This window comes from Pleurodeles waltl, chromosome 7 (genome assembly GCF_031143425.1).
Source record: "Pleurodeles waltl isolate 20211129_DDA chromosome 7, aPleWal1.hap1.20221129, whole genome shotgun sequence".
Classification (NCBI taxonomy): domain Eukaryota; kingdom Metazoa; phylum Chordata; class Amphibia; order Caudata; family Salamandridae; genus Pleurodeles; species Pleurodeles waltl.
The window spans coordinates 893,290,172-893,308,493 of NC_090446.1; positions in this window are offsets into that span (position 1 = coordinate 893,290,172).

The following is an 18,322-nucleotide window of genomic DNA, read 5'->3' on the forward strand; positions in this document are numbered from 1 at the left end:
CAACAATTGCCAAACACAGTGACACAACAAACGCATAATGATGATGATCCGTAAACCGTCTACTCTACCTACCAGGCCTAATCCCCTCTAACTTACCCTGCAGTAGAGTAAGTTAAGATTCCTTTCCTTACTGCTAAGCAAATGTATTTTGCTGGAAAAAAAGTCATTACAAAGTGTTGTGGAGGAGGCTAAGGCCAGGGAGTAAAGTGGGACTAAGAAAGTGCTTTGAATTTTGGTGATGGGATATCCTGTGACAAACTTGCCAAATACAATCTACATATCTCAATCCTTAATCATTTCCCTGTACTGCAGTGCATCAATTTTCCTATTCTCTACTTACGGCAGGCAGGATGTCTGCATGATTTATTTTATAGTATGTGACATGTATCATTCATATTATTCATCTGCCTTATAGCCATGGTAAAATTAAAAGGCATTTTGGAGAAGAGCAGGGCCATTTGAATAAGATAATTGTTTATTACAGCTGTCCCAGCTGCAGACAGTAGCAAATTACGACTAAGTATGACTAAGGCACCAGCTCAGCTAGCATGCCTTCATTTATTTAGCACAACAGGAGAGAGAAGAGTGCTTGTACTCCATAGTGCATAATGGTGGCGACCAGCAAATGTACTGCTACTGTGCCACTACATAACTTTAAACAAGTGTTTTGCACAGAAAATGTTTACAATTTGTCTTTTTCTTTCTTGATATAGCTACTCCTGCTGGTCCACCTTTAAGGCAGGAAATAGCAGCACAGCTGTGGCAGCAGAAGCTGGAGGCCATTAGGGGTAAATATCAGTGGCCGGTGGTCCTGGAGGAGGCAGCAGTGGCAGTTGCTAATGCCGAGGGCCCCAGCCAGCCCCCAGCACCTCCAGTCTCTCAGTCTCAACACCAGCACCTCAGTCCACTGGCAGTCGCCCGCCGCCTTTAATTCACTGCTGCCACGCCCTCAGACAGGACGCCCTGTAGATTGAAACATCCACATCTGAAAAAGGAATTAAAGTGGCCAGTAATTGCTTTTACCGTGGGCACAGGAATTGCAGTACAGATGTAATGTTTAGATGACACAATGTCTCTTTGTAGCCTTGTATTTACAGATAAGCGAAGGACTAAACTCTCTGCCAACTCCTGTGCATCTGTTTTTTTCCTTCTTACGTACGTAAGTTTTAGACACCTCCTTTAGCTGTTTCTGCAGCATATGCAACAATGGGATAGCTTGTCCCATTGTACACTTCTCCTTGCTGACTTCACATGTGAAAATTTCAAAAGGAAGCAGCATCTCTGTCAGGCATTTGACCAGACCTCATTAGTCCATCTCGATGATCATGCCTTTCAAGGTTGCATCCCATCTTTGCATGACATATTCATTAAGCAGTCTGTACTGCTCAAACAGACATTGCAACATGTAATAAGTTGAATTCCAATGTGTTGGCACCACCTGTATGAGTGCTTTAACTGGCATTTTATTATCACGCTGTATAATCCTCAACAGCTTCCAGGCTTTAAAAGAATGGATGAAAATGAGTGCAGATTCTTCCGCATGCAGACAGTAAGCTGCTGACTCATAGTTCTTTTTTGAGAAAGTCTTGTACAATGATATTGATGCAGTGCTCCAAACACAGGACCCTAAAATAGCCATCATCGACTTGGCCTTAACTATATTGCTGCCATCGTCCGTGGCAACAAATCCAATGTTGAGCCCTCTGGGGCGCAGGCATTCAAAGACCTTGTTTTAAAAATAATTCAAGATGTTTGCAGCTGTATGGGATTTCTCCATGGTGAACATTGCTACCGTTGCATGCTTCCAAACACCATTGAAAATGTTAGCATTGTCAACACCTACAGACATCATTTCTCTAACCCCATAAAAGAGACCCAGCGTGCAGTGATGCACATGTAATCAGGGACTTGTCAACTGGTCCACATATCTGTCGGCAGATAAATTGTGTGGACAGCACTCTGCTACAAAGCTTGCCCAACCAATTCCAGTACATCGTGATGTAGCGCTGGAACAGCAACTGTGGCAAAATAGGTTCCGCTGGGAACCTTCCATCTTGGGCAAATGGCCACCACAAATTCTAGAAAACCCACTCCTTCTGTTGTGTAGCCATTTTAGCGATAGTTTTAGACACGTTATTTTTTAGCAAACTAGGCCTGCCACTATGCACTTTAACTTGTACATGTTTTATTCTAGCTCTGTTATATTATTTTAACAATAGCCACATTTGCGGTCTTGTTTTATTTTCTCTAGCTGCTCTTCACTTAGGTCAGCACTACAGTCTTAAACAAGACATTTCTTTCACTCTGTGCTTTTCTCACGGCTGCAGTAAGAAAGGTTGCTAACGAAAGTGGTACGCTTTGTTTCCAGTGTTCATAGAAACAAACACACTCTTACGTGGGGATCCTTTCTTGGAACATCAGCTGTTTTATTATAAAAACACTACTTTGACCCATGTACGTTACAGGGAGACTCCAGCCAGATGACCAGGACTGTATGCTGATGGCTGAGTGCTTTGCTGCAGCCGCTTATGTAGACTACAGGCCTCTTGCTCAGGTATGAGGGATGATGTCTTCACAGGGGGAACCTGAAGGGCAGAATTAGAGCTTAACATGCTGTGCTCTAACATAGCCTAGGTAGCAACTATCCTTAATGATCTTAGTGACAATGTGGTAGCCTTATTTTTATGTTTCACCCTCTTTATCACAATTTTAATCCTTTGGTGCTTCATCATCCTAGTTATTGCAATACATGCTTTATTATCTAAGATGCAGTTACTTCAATAAAACCTTATTGAACTATACTCTGCCTCTGATTGTCCTTGCATATGTAAGACTAATGTAACTGAGAGAAACGCATGAGATCTGAGTGACCCTGAGGAGGCATTTATGTCATGCGCCCGGTCGCCCAATCATCTCTGCTCTTGGGTGGAGATGAGGCACTGCTAGTTAGCCAGAAGAAAACCCAGATTAGGCTGACAGGTGTCACCTGGTGTGGGTTCAGACTCAATCCCCCGCAGTACAAGTGATTCTGCCACCCAAATCCAGCAGTCTCATCAGGATAATGAGAACCTACTTGACACTTCCACAAAAGAAAAAGGGAGGAGGTCTAGTGCAAACATTTTAACCAGCTTCCTGTTGTACAAACGTGCTGTTAGGTGGTTGTGTTCATACTGCTCCTCCTACCTAAACATGCCAGTAACAGTAGTCTGCATTGTTTCTTTACTGGTACAACTGATGCAGGTGACTTCCTGAGGGCAGAAGGTGGTGGTAGGCTCAATGTGCATCTCAGTGGGGCCGCCACTGTATGTTCTTGGTGTCTCGATCTGACTCTGAGCCTTCTTGTGCCATTGCAATGTTGCTGATGTGTGTGACGATATTACTGCATTGTGCGGGACAGGGCTAATTTGTGTAATCATAATGTCACCCTTTTCTTCACCTTCACCTTCCATCATGATCAAATCAGATTCCCAGCTCTCACTACCTTCACCAATACCACGTGCAGGTTTTGGCTGCTAAGGACCGCCATCCAGTGGATTGCGTGATGCTTTCTTAAACGTGTTGTTTGGCCTCCAGTACCATAGTTTGTACCAAGCTGAGCCCTACGAACACTTGCTCGGCAAATGGACCATATGGCAATGTTTGTCTCCTTTACACTAACAGTAAAGAAGTTACAAACTTGAGAGGTCAACTTTCTAACACTGCCAATGTCGAAAGAAGTAGTGGTAGGTTGGTGTTTTGATGATTTTTGCCTCTCTGCAGTGCCTACTTCTACATAGGTGGCTGTGGATGTAGGTCCCAGCCAAGACCTTTGTGTAAATATGGAAGCTGGCAGTGGTGGTGGCATCTGTGTCACATCCCTCAGAGCAGGTTAAGTAAGTCGGACTCTTCTGTGGCTGGGCCAACATCCGTGATCACTGGCTCGTCGTCACCCTCCTTTTCTTCATCCATAGCTCTAAGGCTTTCAGGGACCTTCCTTTTCACTCCTTGCCTCTCCTGGCATGTCTTAGACTGAGATGGCATCCAAGTGAAGTCTTGATCATCAGAAGGGAAGCTTGAAAAAGAGGATGGTGGTTATCTGGAAGACAGTAGATCTTGTGAAAAAGGGGCTTCTTTGACTTCCTCAGCATGAAGCTCAATGTCCTGATGTGTTCCTACTTCGGTAGGAACTACTATTGCTAGCTGTGGCTGCTGTTGTCCACTGAGCTGAGTTTCTGGCAACAGCTGAGTAGTACATTGAGAAAGAGATAAATCTATTCAATGTCACTGCTCGTCGGCTTTGCCATAATTAGAGAGGCTGTCTATGTGCTAGACATGGACTTAGGCCTAGATTGGAGTGGGGCTGCTGATGCAGGAGTGCTGCTCCCAGCTTGCTCCCCAGAAGCTGGTGCGCAGGCACAAGTTTTTGCTAAAAAAAGGTCTGGAGCGACATACCAGTGGTGGTAAGCTCCTTCTTATCAATTGCCGCGTTCCCAGTAGCACCTTTCTCTGGGGCCATCTTGAAGCTGTCATTTGGCAGTACCACTTAGCTTCACAAGCTGAGGAGATGTCCATGTTGTGAGTGTGGTCACAAGTCACATCATGCACAGTCCTTCTGTCTAGCAGTACTGTGGGTGATGTCTCTTTCTCTTGTATTATGCACCTAAAAGCAAACAGCAGTGAACGTGGCATTGTTACAATTGAATTAGTAGTACAACCAATATCATTTAGAGGTTACTTAAATTATAAATAAGTAACAATACAGCATGTCCGTTGATAAAACCACACCAACGTAAACTTTCATCATCATGTACACAGGAAGGATAAGAAAGAGCAGCAACTACAATATACAGATGTAACTATTAGCTTTATGTGCATCCAGGTGATATGTGGCAATCAGGGGGTGTTAGTGACCATGGAATATGCCTTGAATAATGTTGTGCAGCTCTGCGCCTTTGGCAGACATTGGGCTGATGGGGAAAAGGCACATAAAAAAATAAATAAGAAATAACATTTTTTTAATTAAAAAAAGAAAAGGTAAGAAAAAATAAATAGATAACTTAATTATTAAGAATTGTTATTAATTAAATAATAAAAAGTGTGTGAAAAGATCATTAAAAAAAAAACAAATTCAAAAAATATAATTGCTGGTGTAGTTGGAGAAGGGGACTATCATAAGAAACTGCATGGCCACAACAAAGAACACGTGCAGGCCTAAAAGTACAATGGCTGCCTTCACAAAATGGCTGCCAGCCACATGGTCAAACAGCAAAATGGCTGCCAGCCACATGGTCAAACAGCAACAACAACGAGCTAGGAGACATGGCCACAACAACAAAGAACATGTGCAGGCCCGTGGCAAAGGCACCCTGGCTGCACTGCCCACACAAAATGCCCGTCAGCCACATGATCAAACAACAAGCAGGATGAAAAGAAAACAAAAACACATATAGGCCTATAATTAACTATACAAAAAAGGGCCCCTGGCCACATGGCATGGGGAACACAGACAAATGGCAAACACGCTTACACACTGGCCAGACAAAGGAGGCATTGATATAGTGACACAGGAGAAAAAATCTGCATTAAGTCAGCAATTCCAGAAAAAACAAAATGGGCTAAAAAATAAATTTTACAACAACACACATCCTACAAAGGCATCACATATATTACCCCACCATACACTGTTTGCAAAAAAAAAACATGAAATACCACCAAACAACATTTTGTAATTTAATTTTGTTATTTAATTATTTAATCCAATGCTATCCATGTTCTAAATGATTTTTCATTTCAACAGACACCACAAAAACAACAGTTGTTTCATCATGCATCCATGATGACTAGTACTGGGCCTGCAGCTGGAAGACTAGGCCACACAGTGAATTAATTGAAAATTGCACATTTATTACAAAACATGGAGAAAATGTACTGAACTGTGTAACATTTTTCCTTCAAAACAATAACGAAGCCCCTACTGAAAATACAGGCCACCCACCACAATAAATGTTAAAAATCAAATAAAAGTACAAATAAATCCTGGTGCATGCCCTATCAAACAAACAAGTTCTACAACACCCTTATACAAGAGTTTTTTAACTTAGTTGTTGTGAAATCTTAAACACAAAGGGGGTCATTATGACCCCAGAAGACGGCGGTAAAATGGAGAAAAGTACTGCCAACAGGCTGGCGGTACTTTTCCCTATATTACAACATTGGTGGTTTGGCTCAAGCCAAACCGCCAATGTACCACACCGTCCGCCACGGAGGTAGCGACCGCCAGGCTGGAGAATTCAGTAGCCCGCCCACGGGATTATGACCCCGCCCACCACCATGGTTTTCGTGGCAACTTTACCACCACGAAAACCATGGCGGTAGGCACCATCAGTGACAGGGAATTCCTTCCCTGCCACTGATAGGGGTCTCCCCGCCCCTCCCCCTCCACATGTTTCCCCCTAACCCTCATCCCTCTCCATAGCCCCCCACGGCATACTCATTTCACTCACCAACATGCACACGCATACACACACTCATACCCACATTCATCCATGCATGCATTCATCCATTCACACACACATCCACACACACTGACATACATGCATGCACACATGCATGCACACAACACAACATACACGCACTCACACATCCATACACGCACACACAGACAACACGCATCACACACCCGCATACTCGCAGGCACAGACATATACCCCCACACACACACACACACAACACCCCATCCCCTGTCTGAGCACCCAACTTACCTTTTGTGAGGGGATCCTCCAGCAGGAATCGTCATGGGGCGCTGCTTCCAGCAGCAGCGCCTGCCAGCAGAACAATGCCCTGCCGTATCATGTGTCATGATATGGTCTGCGACGGTCTAGCAGAAGCGCCACCTCACTGCCGTCCACCGGCATGACCACAGCCGGATTTCTACCATCCTTCTGGTGGAAATCCAGCTATGGTCATAATCCAGCTGACAGCTGGTAGCCACGGCGACGGTCTTTTGGCGGCCGTCGCCATGGCAGTAGGCGGGATATACTGCCCATGTTATAATGAGGGCCAAAGTTCTTAAATCCAATGATACATCCAGGAGACAAAGCGAGTGATCCTTCCAGCTTGAAATCCAAGTGAAAAGTGACCACGAGATGGACAAAGCACTGTGAGGAGCCTGCTGGACGGGAACAGGAAGTTAGAGTCACTCCCTAAGGTAACTATAAATCACACCCTCTCCATGCACAGTTGTCTCATCAATACATTTATTGCATATGTTGCAGTGAAAATATGAAAAATGGCATAGAACATGTCGTTAGTTGTTTAAAATGTTGAGTAATTAGCTGTTCATGGCGATGGCGCAAGTTATAGTTACCTTAGGGCGTGAGTTTTAGTTACTTGAAATATCTTTAACTGCTGAATTTCTATTGTTTTGTGCGTTTAAATTCAGAACCTAACTATAATGTCCCTATAACCTCTGGTATTTTCAGTGAATTGCTATGTTTTTTTTTTTTTTTTCTTACAGTAATTTTCATTTCTATATGTGAATCCAACCACCGGCGCACACTGCCTTTGCCCGTGCGCCACAGCAGTTGGCCACAGGGCCTGGTCGGTGGCCAGGCCCTGAGGCCAACTCCCTACAAGCACCCAATCTTGAACTGTGCTCAGCCTTTTTCAGTGTGAAGTAGGGGTTGCCTTCAAGGGCTGGCCTGTGGCCAACCCCACTAACCACCCAACCCAATGCTGTGCACAGCCCTTTGTGAATTCACAGCGGAAGTTGTCTGTGGCCTCTCTGGTTGTCAGAGGCTGTATCGGAGTCAGCGTGGCTGTCAGAGCGTCGGTCTGTGTAAGAGATCGTACATCAATGTTTTAGAGGGTGCGTCAGTATGTGTGTGGGTCTGTGAGTGGGTGCATCAGAGTGTCAGTGGGTCTGTGAGTGGGTGTGTGACTGTCTGAGTGGTTGTGTCAGTGGGTAATTTCCTGACTGGGTCTGAGTGAGTGCTTGAGTGTCTGACTGGGGCTGTTAGTGAGGGTATGATAGTCTGAGTGGTCTTTGAGTGGGTTCGTGAGTGTCTGAGTGGGCCAGTGAGTGGGTGTCGGAGTGTCTGAGTGCATCTGTGAGTGGGTGTGTAAGTGTGTGAGTGAGTGTGTGAGAGAGAATTGATTGAAAGAGACAGAGTGAGCAAAAGAATGTGAGTCAGAGAAATAGAGTTTTTAGTCTTTGATGTCTGATACACTTATAATTAGTTATTTGTTTCCAATTTAAAATAAAAAAAATATTTTTGTAAAGATAATATTTTTTTTTAAAATTGAGATGAGTCCAGCTTAATTTAAATCCCAAAAGCTCAGTGTGAAGGTCTGCGACCTTCATACTGAGCTACGGCGTTTTTATTGCTTTAAAAAAAAATTGTTAGCCATTTATGGGCTATCTGTGACCGTGAGGGAGCCCTCAAAGTTATCCCCACGTTCCTAAATATTTTTCAATTAATTCATTAATTATTTTACATTAAAAAGAAAAGGCCTGCTTCACAGGTCAAAACCCAAAGTGTTTGCTGTGGCTTGGCTGCAGCTGCAGAGCTACAGCCTAACCACAGCAAACAGCTATGTACCGGGAGTGGGAACCCCAGGGCTTAGTAGCAGCCGCCCTGGGGAGTAGTGGTCCTCAGGGCCATCGGTGGCTCCATGAGAAGGGCAACACAGACCAACTCCAACAAGGAAATTGACTGGGGGGATGGTGGCCCTCAGAGCTTGGGGTCCTAAAGGGACCTTGTTTCCTTTTTAAAATATTTGCCCAGGGCAGTGGGGTGGCCGCGCAACCCCTCTGCAAATTAATTCCTTTTCAGCCTGGGGAAGTTAGCATCCCCGTGGCAGAGAGATCAGCAGTCTCCTGATCTATAAAAATGAAAGCCCTGGGGTGGGGGCAGTCACCAGGTCAGCGGGGGCCGCAACCCCCCACATCTATAAAAATGAAAGCCCTGGGGAAGAGACAGTCTCCAGGGTAGCAGGGGGCTCCGGGCCTCTCTACATTTTTAAAAACAAAAGCCTCGGGGAGTTGGTCATCCCCAAAAATTTTAATGGCCGCAGGACCTGGCCCACCTGGGGGACTATAAAAAACAATTTACATTTTTACAGCGCAAAAAACATTTTAAAATGTGTTTTTGCTCTGGAGGGGTCCTTTTGGGATCCCAACAGCAGTGCTAAAGGATCAGGGTGCCCCTTTTATTTTATTTTTACTTTTCTCCTGAGTACAAGAAGGCTGCCAGCACTTCCTGTTTTGAAGTGTTGGCAGCCAATCAGAGCTGTGCATTTTCCTGCACAAGCTTGTCTTTGTTCGTGAACACTTCACTGCCAGAGATATACTAATTTGAATGTACCTATATTTCTAAAAAACTACTGAACAGATTTACACCAATTAACAAAAAGCACAATCTGCTTACCGACAGCTAGCTGTTTGCTAAATTTGGACAGATCCTATGGGAATTAAAATGGAAAATGCAATATTTTTGAGCCCCCTTTTCTCAGCCCTTTTTCTCGGCCCCCCACTTGATAGATCTCCCCAAAATTTTCTATACGCACTAGTTTATTACTGCTTTGACGAAGACTGGGATGTTGAAACGTGTCAGTCACTTCAATACATTTCCCGTACGACAAACATCAGAGTTCGGGCTCTTCCTTGCATGGTGTATGATGCTTGGATTTTTGTAAATGTTTTAGTGGGCCCAGTGCCCGCTGCCCGGCACTGAACCTGATAGGTGAAAGTAGTTGGAGGAACAGCGAGAACGTGTTGGTGTGTACATATATATATATATATATATATATATATATATATATATATATATAGATGTTTTTTTTTCTGAACTTTTCAAAGCTACAGTTTTGGGGAGATCCGTCAAGAGGGGACGAGAAAAAGGTGGGTCCTAAAACAAAACTTGTTTTATCCATGAATTTTCCCATAGGAATTTTGAAAACGACTACAGCCCGAACCCCTGGATGGAATTACACCACATTTGTCAGAAAGCGTGCTTTTGGTCCAGAAAGCGCACTTTTCATGATTTGGTATAAATCCTTCAGTAGTTTTAGATATGTGAAAGAAAAAATAATAATAAATAAATATATATATATATATATATATATATATATATATATATATATATATATATATATATATATACAAGGATGCAGATCCTCGACGAATCCAAGAGTCCACGTGCTGATATCTGATTGGCTGTCAACACATCAACCAGCCATTTCGGGACTCGGCTTGAGCCTAGTTCCAAAAATAAAATGTGAAAAAAAGAAAATGGGGCAGTGTAGGAATAACCTGTCCTGACCACCTTGCTTTGATGCTGGGGTCCCCCTGAAACCCATCCAGAGCAAACAATTGTTTTTTGTGGGCAAAATTTACAGAGGATCCGTGAATCCACTGATAATTCAAACCAAAAAAACAAGTGCTGTCTAAAGAGTTTTTTTTTCAAATTAACCTGAGGGTGGGCCAGGTCCCAGGGCATGAGCAATTTATGAAAACAGGAGTGGAGAAAACAGGACCCCTGCCCACGGGCTTAAACCCTAAGGACAACCACCTCCCCTGGGCTACATAAAGAGAATATGCAGGGGATCCGCACCGACCCCCTCCTGGGACCCTGGGAGTTTCATCTCCCCGGGTTTATTTTAAAAAGGACTGGGGGCACGTGGAACACCCTCCTGGGGATTTCATATGCAGTGGGGTCCATCACCTCCCAGGGGCTAACTTATCCATTAAGCAGCTTGTGGACCCCCAGCCCCATGGATCACCACCTCCCCTGGGCCAAATACCATTTTGAAAACAGGGAGGGGTCCCCTCCCGCGCCATGTCTGGCCCCGGTGACCACCACCCCTGAGGGTCCGGCCCTTGCAAAAGAAAGGAAGGGGGCCATGTGGCCTCCCTCATGGAGCCATTAATGGCCCTGAGACAAACTGCCCCCAGGGCCCACTCCTGCTAGCTCCCAGAGGGGCCCACTCTGAGGAGATAGCTGTTTGTTTCTGCTCGGTGGGACCTGTGAGCCTGTGACCCTCAAGTGGAAGCTGTCAAAATGCTCCCGCTTGCTTGAAGCAGAGCTTTCATTAGGCCCAGCATAGAAATCCACTCTGCCGGGGAAGTTTGTGAAATTCTGGAACTTCACGCAACACCGAGTAGCCCAGAGTTCCTGAATTCCACAATCCAAAATGGAGCAGACTTCATTTGCGCACACAAGATTAGGGTTTGGTGCTCTCTTGTGAAAGCCACGATATCCCCGGGCTGCTCGATAGCTCGCAAGACTTTGCATCTGATTGCACTGTTTCTGGTTGCGGGCACTATACTTCGTATTCACTTGTGCTGCTTCTGGCCACAACAGCAGCAAAAACAGTCCTGCTTGTGAGCGCAAATGAAGTTTGCAGGAGTAGGTTTTCTTCTCCAGATACATCTAGATGTAGTTAAAAAGGGGGTTTTAAGTGAATTTTCTTGTCCAAGGGACCCTTCAAGTTGGTTTTCAGAGTGAAAAGCTTTTTTGAAACAGGAATAAAGTGCCCCTGAGACTCTAACTTCCTGTTCCTGTTCAACAGGCTCCTCCCAGTGCTTTGTCCATCCCCTGGTCACTTTTCACTTGTATTTCAACGTGAAAGGATCACTCTCTTTGTCTCCTGGATATACCTTCGGGTTTTGTTTTTGGGAAATCACACAAGTAAGTAAAAAAACTATTGACTAATGGTGTTGTTTGTTTGCTTGGGCAGGCACCAGTATTTCTTTGTACTTTAATTTGTTTTACAATTTTTATAGTGGTGGGTGGCCTGGAGTTTAAATTTGGGCTTAGTTATTTTGCATACATCTTCTTTTATAAAGGAAAATTGTTGTACAGCTCAGTACCCTTTCCACATGTTTGTAACATTTGCAATATTATTTTATTATGTGGCCTAGATATCCAAAGGGCCACCTAGCCAGTAGGACCAGGCTAGTAGTGGGTGAGACCTGTGACAGCTCTTGCCAAGTGAGCGCAAACACTATCTCCACTTTAGGAAATAATGTGTCAGTGATATATGTTTTTAAAACTTCATTCAGGGCAGGGATGGCTTTGGATTAAATTAAAAATGCTGGCTATTTTTTGCATTTAATTTTTTTTGCAAAAATAATATATGTTGTGTGATAATATTTGATGGCATAGGAGGATGTGTGTACTGTTGTTGTGACATTTTTATAGCTGAGTTTATTTTTGTGTTCTGAAGTGGTGAATTAATGTTAGTGTTTTCTTCAGAGTTACCACCGTGCCTCCTTATGGCCAGTGTGCCTGTGTGTGTGTGTTTATCATCATCCACCATTTGTCTTTGTTCTCCATGCCATGTCGCCATGGGCCATTTTGTGTAGTCTATGTCCATAAGCTTGCATGTATTCTTCGTTCTCCATACCTCCTTGTTCACAGTTGTTGTTTGACCATGTGGCTGGCAGCCATTTTCTGCATCCAGCCAATGTGTCTTTACCATACGCTTGCATGTGTTCTTCTTTGTTCTCCTTGCTCCTTGTTGTTGTTGTTTGACCATTTGGCTGGCAGCCATTTTGTGCATGCAGTCAGTAACCTTTTGACATAGGCTTGCATGTGTTCATTCTTTATTTGCCATGCCTCCTTGCTCCTTGATGTTGCTTGACCATGTGGCTGGTGGCTATTTTGTTAATCCAGCCAGTGTCCCTTTGCCATAGGCTTGCATGTGTTCTTTGTTTGCATTGCCTCCTTGCTCCTTGTTGTTTTTTGACCATCTGGCTGGCAGCACCTTTATGCCTCCGGACTATGTTCCTTTGCCATAGGTTGGCATGTGTTTTTTTCTATGTTTTCCATGCCTCCTTGCTGTTGTTTGACCATGTGGCTGGCAGCCATTTTGTTCATCCAGCCAGAGTCCCTTTACCATAGGCTTGCATGTGTTCTTTGTTTGCCATGCCTCCTTGCTCCTTGTTGTGGTCTGACCATGTGGCTGCCATCCTTTTTTTGCATGCAGCCAGTGTTCCTCTGCCATAGGCTTGAATGTGTTATTTCTTTAGTCCCAATGCTTCCTTGCTCTGTTGTTTTTCTTTAACCATGTGGCTGGTGGGCATTTTGTCCATCCAGCTAGTGTCCCTTTTCCACAGACGTGCATGTGTTCTTTGTTTGTCATGCTTCCTTCCTACTTCTTGTTGTTTCACCATATGACTGGCAGCCATTTTATGCATGGAGCCAGTGTTTCTTTGCCAAAGTCATGCATTTATTCTTTCTTTGTTTGCCATGCCTCCTTGCTTCTTGTTGTTGATTGACATTGTGGCTGGCAGCCACTTTGTGCATCTAGCCAGTGTTCCTTTGCCATAGGCTTGCATGTGTTCTTTGTTTGACACGCCTCCCTGCTCCTTCTTGTTGTTTGACCATGTGGCTGGCAGCTATTTTGTACATCCAGCCAGTGTGTCTTTGCCGTAGGCTTACATACAAACATCACTTGTTTAATTTGAGTTTCTATTTTAATTTTAATTTTCTATTTTCATTTTTCATTTTATTTTTTCTATTATTTTGTATTCAATTATTTATTTATTTGTAATTTTAATTTTAATTTTACTTCATTTTAATGTTTTATTTAAAGTTTTGTTTGTTTACTATTTTTATTTTCATTTTATTTATTTTCTTTTCTTGTTTTTTTATTTAAATTTTTAGTTTTTTCAACTTGTGTTATACTTGTTAATTTTTAATTTAAATTTGATTTAATTTGGCATTTTGCCTTGATCCATCCATGCCTCCATCCATCCATTTACCAAAGATGACTACCTCTTAAAACAGATGGAGATAATGCAAAGAGCCATATCTGCATGTTGTGTTGCCTGATTTGAACTGAAAAGTTATGGTGTGGTGGTGTGGTTTGAGTTTAAAATGTTTGATTAAATTGGTATTTAATATATAATTAACCAACCACACTAAGGGCTAGATTCAAGGGAAAATGACGGTGCACATTTCTGCGCCAAATTTGGCAGCGTCGAGCACCGTCATTTTCACAACGCTGGGATGCACCGTATTTAAGAGAATATGGCACACCATTGTGTTCACATCTATGCCGGCTCTGAATTTCCTAGGATGGCTGCGCTGAGGGGAAGATTGTTTTTATGCAGGATGGAACACTTTCCTACACAAAAACAATCTTAAATGGCAATTTGCTCTTTCTATGTGTGCTGCAGAATGCAGCACACATAGAAAGAGCAAAGATGAGGAGAGTCCTGCTAATGCCACCCCTGGGGTGGTATTAGGTTTTGGCACTGCCTCAGGTTTACGAAAACTCATAAATCTGGGGCAGCGTAAAAATGCAATGGGTGTTGCTGTGGCCCACAGCAACACCCATTGCTCACCATTGTCACACAAATTGCTGCGTGTGAAGGGGACATATTTACAAGGTGGCCTTAAGCAAAACAAAAAAGTGGCTTAATTGCACCTTGTAAATACTGTGCAGTGCATAGCACCATCTCAGCATCACTAAAAGTGAGGCTAGGGCCTCTTAAACATGACACTAAGATTACATGTGTCTAGTATTTTACCCTGCAATAATGCCATGTTTCACTAACTACATGTTTTTCTTGCTTGGCTGCTTTTAGGTGCACAAGAGAAGAGATGTCACATCACCCGCAGTACTGCCAAAGAAAAGGCCTGTACAGTTAGGTACTCCAATTTCTTCCACTTGTGCAGCTTAGTCCCACTGCCAACTGAGAGCTTTAAGATGGCCCCAAAGAAAGTTGCTCCCAAGAAAGTGGCCAGTGACAAGGAGCAGCTTCCCCCCAGTGGTGTGCCAACAACAACACTTTTTGGAGGTTGAACCTGGGAGCAACACTCCCACATCCACATCACCACCTCAACCTGAGCCCAAGACTGTGTTTGTCAGTGAGGCAGCCACTGCAATTATGGTGACACAGAAGAGGAGTGATGATGAATTGGATTTGTTCCTTTTGCACATTAGTACCCAACCATTTCAGGAAACACAGCAAAATGGACAGCAACCGCTGCCAGCAGTAATAGATTTTTCCAAAGTTGGAGCAGAACAGGAGGTCGAGCTTCCTGCTGAGAAAGAACCTCCTCTTTTAAAATCAATGGTTTCCAGATATCCTGCAAGAAAAAGGAAGGGTACTACTCCACCACCATCTTCAAGCACCACTTCTGACCACGATAATAGGGACATGGAGTGGACCCTATCAGAGTCCGGGAGATGCCAGGAGAAGCAATGGAAAAGAAAAGTTTTAGAAAGCCTTAGAATCATGGAAGGTGATGATAGTGAGGAGGATGATGACAATGAGCTAGTCATTGTGGAAGCTGGCAAAGAGGAGCTCAACATTACCACCCAACCTGCTCCGGGGGTTGTGGCACAGGCAGTATCACCAGCTCTTATATTTGTTAGGCCTCAGCAGAGACCTTCACCAACCTGCCACTGTTCAGCACCGCTGTGGCTGATCACAACTCAGTCATCTGACAGTTCCACATTTATGATGGAGACAGCGGTCTTGAGGCCGTCTAACCACCAAGGTCGTAATGTGGCAGTCAGAATTCCTGAAGTGCAGCGGTCCGACCGCCACTATGAGGCTGGCAGCATGAAGAGAGCAAGTTTTGTAAAGAGGCCTGTTGGACTTTTGCTTATGCAGGGTCATCCCCAGACTTTTTTGCCTCCTGCCTCCTATTTTTTTCTGACATGTTGCTGTTGGCTTTTCAACTCTGAGCACTTTACCACTGCTAACCAGTGCTAAAGTGCATATGCTCTCCTGTTTAAATTGTATGTAAGTGGTTTATCCATGATTGGCATATTTGAATTACTAGTAAGTCCCTAGTAAAGTGCACTAGAGGTGCCAGGGCCTGTAAATCAAATGCTACTAGTGGGCCTGCAGCACTGGTTGTGCCACCCACATAAGTAGCTCTGTAATCATGTCTCAGACCTGCCACTGCAGTGTCTGTATGTGTATTTTTTACACTGTAAATTCGACTTGGCAAGTGTACCCACTTGCCAGGCCTAAACCTTCCCTTTCCTTACATGTAAGGCACCCCTAAGGTAGGCCCTAGGTAGCCCCAAGGGCAGGGTGCAGTGTATGGATAAGGCAGGACATATAGTAATGTGGTTTATATGTCCTGACAGTGAAATACTGCCAATTTCGTTTTCACTGTTGCAAGGTCTGTCTCTCTCTCATAGGATAATATGGGGGCTACCTTTAAATATGATTGAAGTGTAGATTCCCCTAGAGAGTAGATGGACATGTGGAGTTTGGGATCCCTGAACTCACAATTTAAAAATACATCTTTTAGTAAAGTTGATTTTAAGATTGTGCGTTTGGAAATGCCACTTTTAGAAAGTGAGCATTTTCTTGCTTAAACCATTCTGTGACTCTGCCTTGTTTGTGGATTCCCTGTCTGGGTCAGTTTGACAGTTGGGTTGTTTTTCACCTCACACCAGACAGTGACACAAAGGGAGCTGGGGTGTGATCTGCATTTCCTGATTAGCCATCTCTGCTAGGAGGGAGGGGTGGAGTGGTCACTCTCATCTGAAAGGACTGTGCCTGCCTCTGACAATGCTGTCTCCAGCCCCCTGGTGTGTGTCTGAGGCCTTGCCTGGGCAAGGCAGGATTTCACAAGAAGGTGTGAGTCCCCTTTGAAGGAAGGTGACTTCAAAGACTAAAATGGGTATAAGAAGGGCACCCAAACTTACAAACTTTAGAAACACTTCTGGAATCAAGGGGAACCTCTGCCTGGAGAAGAGCTGATCGCTGAGGAACAAGTGCTGCCCTGCCTGTGACTGTGCTTTGTGGAGCTTTCCTGCAGTGCTGCTTCTGCCAGAGTAAGAGGGCAAAGACTGGACTTTGTGTGCCTTCCATCTTGAAGAAGAAATCTCCAAGGGCTTGATGTAGAGCTTGCCTCCTGTTATTGAAGTCTCAGGGATAGCAAAGACTTCTTCCTGCCAGCACCTGGAGTCTCTGGAGAGACCCCTACTCTGCTCTGTGGTGCCCTTCCAGTTCCTGGGACCCTGAAAGGAGAGGCTGGCAGCCTAAGGACAAAAATACACGCACCGAGCGCCGTGCGGAGAAAAGATCGACGCGAATCCGATCGCGGCTGAGAAAACGACGCGACGCCGGCTCCGCAGCTGAGAAACGACGCCGCAGGAAACGCGACCGGAGAATCGACGCCCGGAGCAGGAGAAACGACGCGCAGCATCGCTGACGAAGGCTGAGAGATCGCAACCAGCGCCGCGGGACTTTCGGACCGTCGCGTGGCTGGCTTTTTCGACGCGCCTCGCCGTGCCGAGCTGTTTTCGACGCCTATACCCGTGCAGGGTTATTTTCGACGCACACCGCCCTTGCGGGGTTATTTTTGCCGCAAACCAGGTACATTTACACGCTAGCAGCGCTAGTGTGGTGTTACAACTACCTAAAGACTCTTTTTATTTTAAACCTTTAAAAAATCATAACTTGACTTGTGTATGTTGGATTTTTGTCGTTTTGGTCTTGTTTTGTCTAGATAAATATTTCCTATTTTTCTAAACTGGTGTTGTGTCATTTTGTAGTGTTTTCATTAAGTTACTGTGTGTGTTGGTACAAATACTTTACGCCCAGCACTCTGAGGTTAAGCCTACTGCTCTGCCAAGCTACGAAGGGGGTAAGCAGGGGTTAGCTGAGGGTGATTCTCTTTTATCCTAACTAGAGTGAGGGTCCTTGCTTGAACAGGGGGTAACCTGACTGTCAACCAAAGACCCCATTTCTAACATTGGTGACCAGCGGTCGGGATTGGACTTGTATTTGTACTTGACATACAGTGATTAAGTGTACACTACTGTTTTGATCTCAGACCACTACGTGACCACATACTACTTGTCTTGTGATTCTGCTTTTTGTTCTCTGATGTCCTCCTGGAAGTATTGATAATATTTTTGGACTTTGTTTTTTGGTTGTGAAGCCTTTGCAGAATGGAAGTCAATTTCTGGCACCTATTTATGTATAAAAAGTGGCAGCTTAAAGCATTCTGCATGGAAAGGGGACTGGCTGTGAACAAGGAATCCAGAAGGGAGGATCTTGAGTCAGCCCTGTTTCAGGATGAATTGAAACGTTGTCAGGCAACACCACCAAATGAGTCTGAGGAGGATAACTACTCTGAGGAGGAGGACTACTCCAAAGAGGAGGGCAGTGGCCCTGAGGAGGGAACAGAAAGAGATGATAGGCTCCTAGCTCGAATCCGGAGTCTGGAAGAGCTAGATGCAGAGCTTAAGAGGGCTGAGGAGAAGAGAGCCTTAGTCCTGGAAGAAAGGAGGAGGGACTTAGAGATTAAAAAAATGATTTATGCTTACGAGCTTAAATTGAAAGAGCTGGAAGTCATGA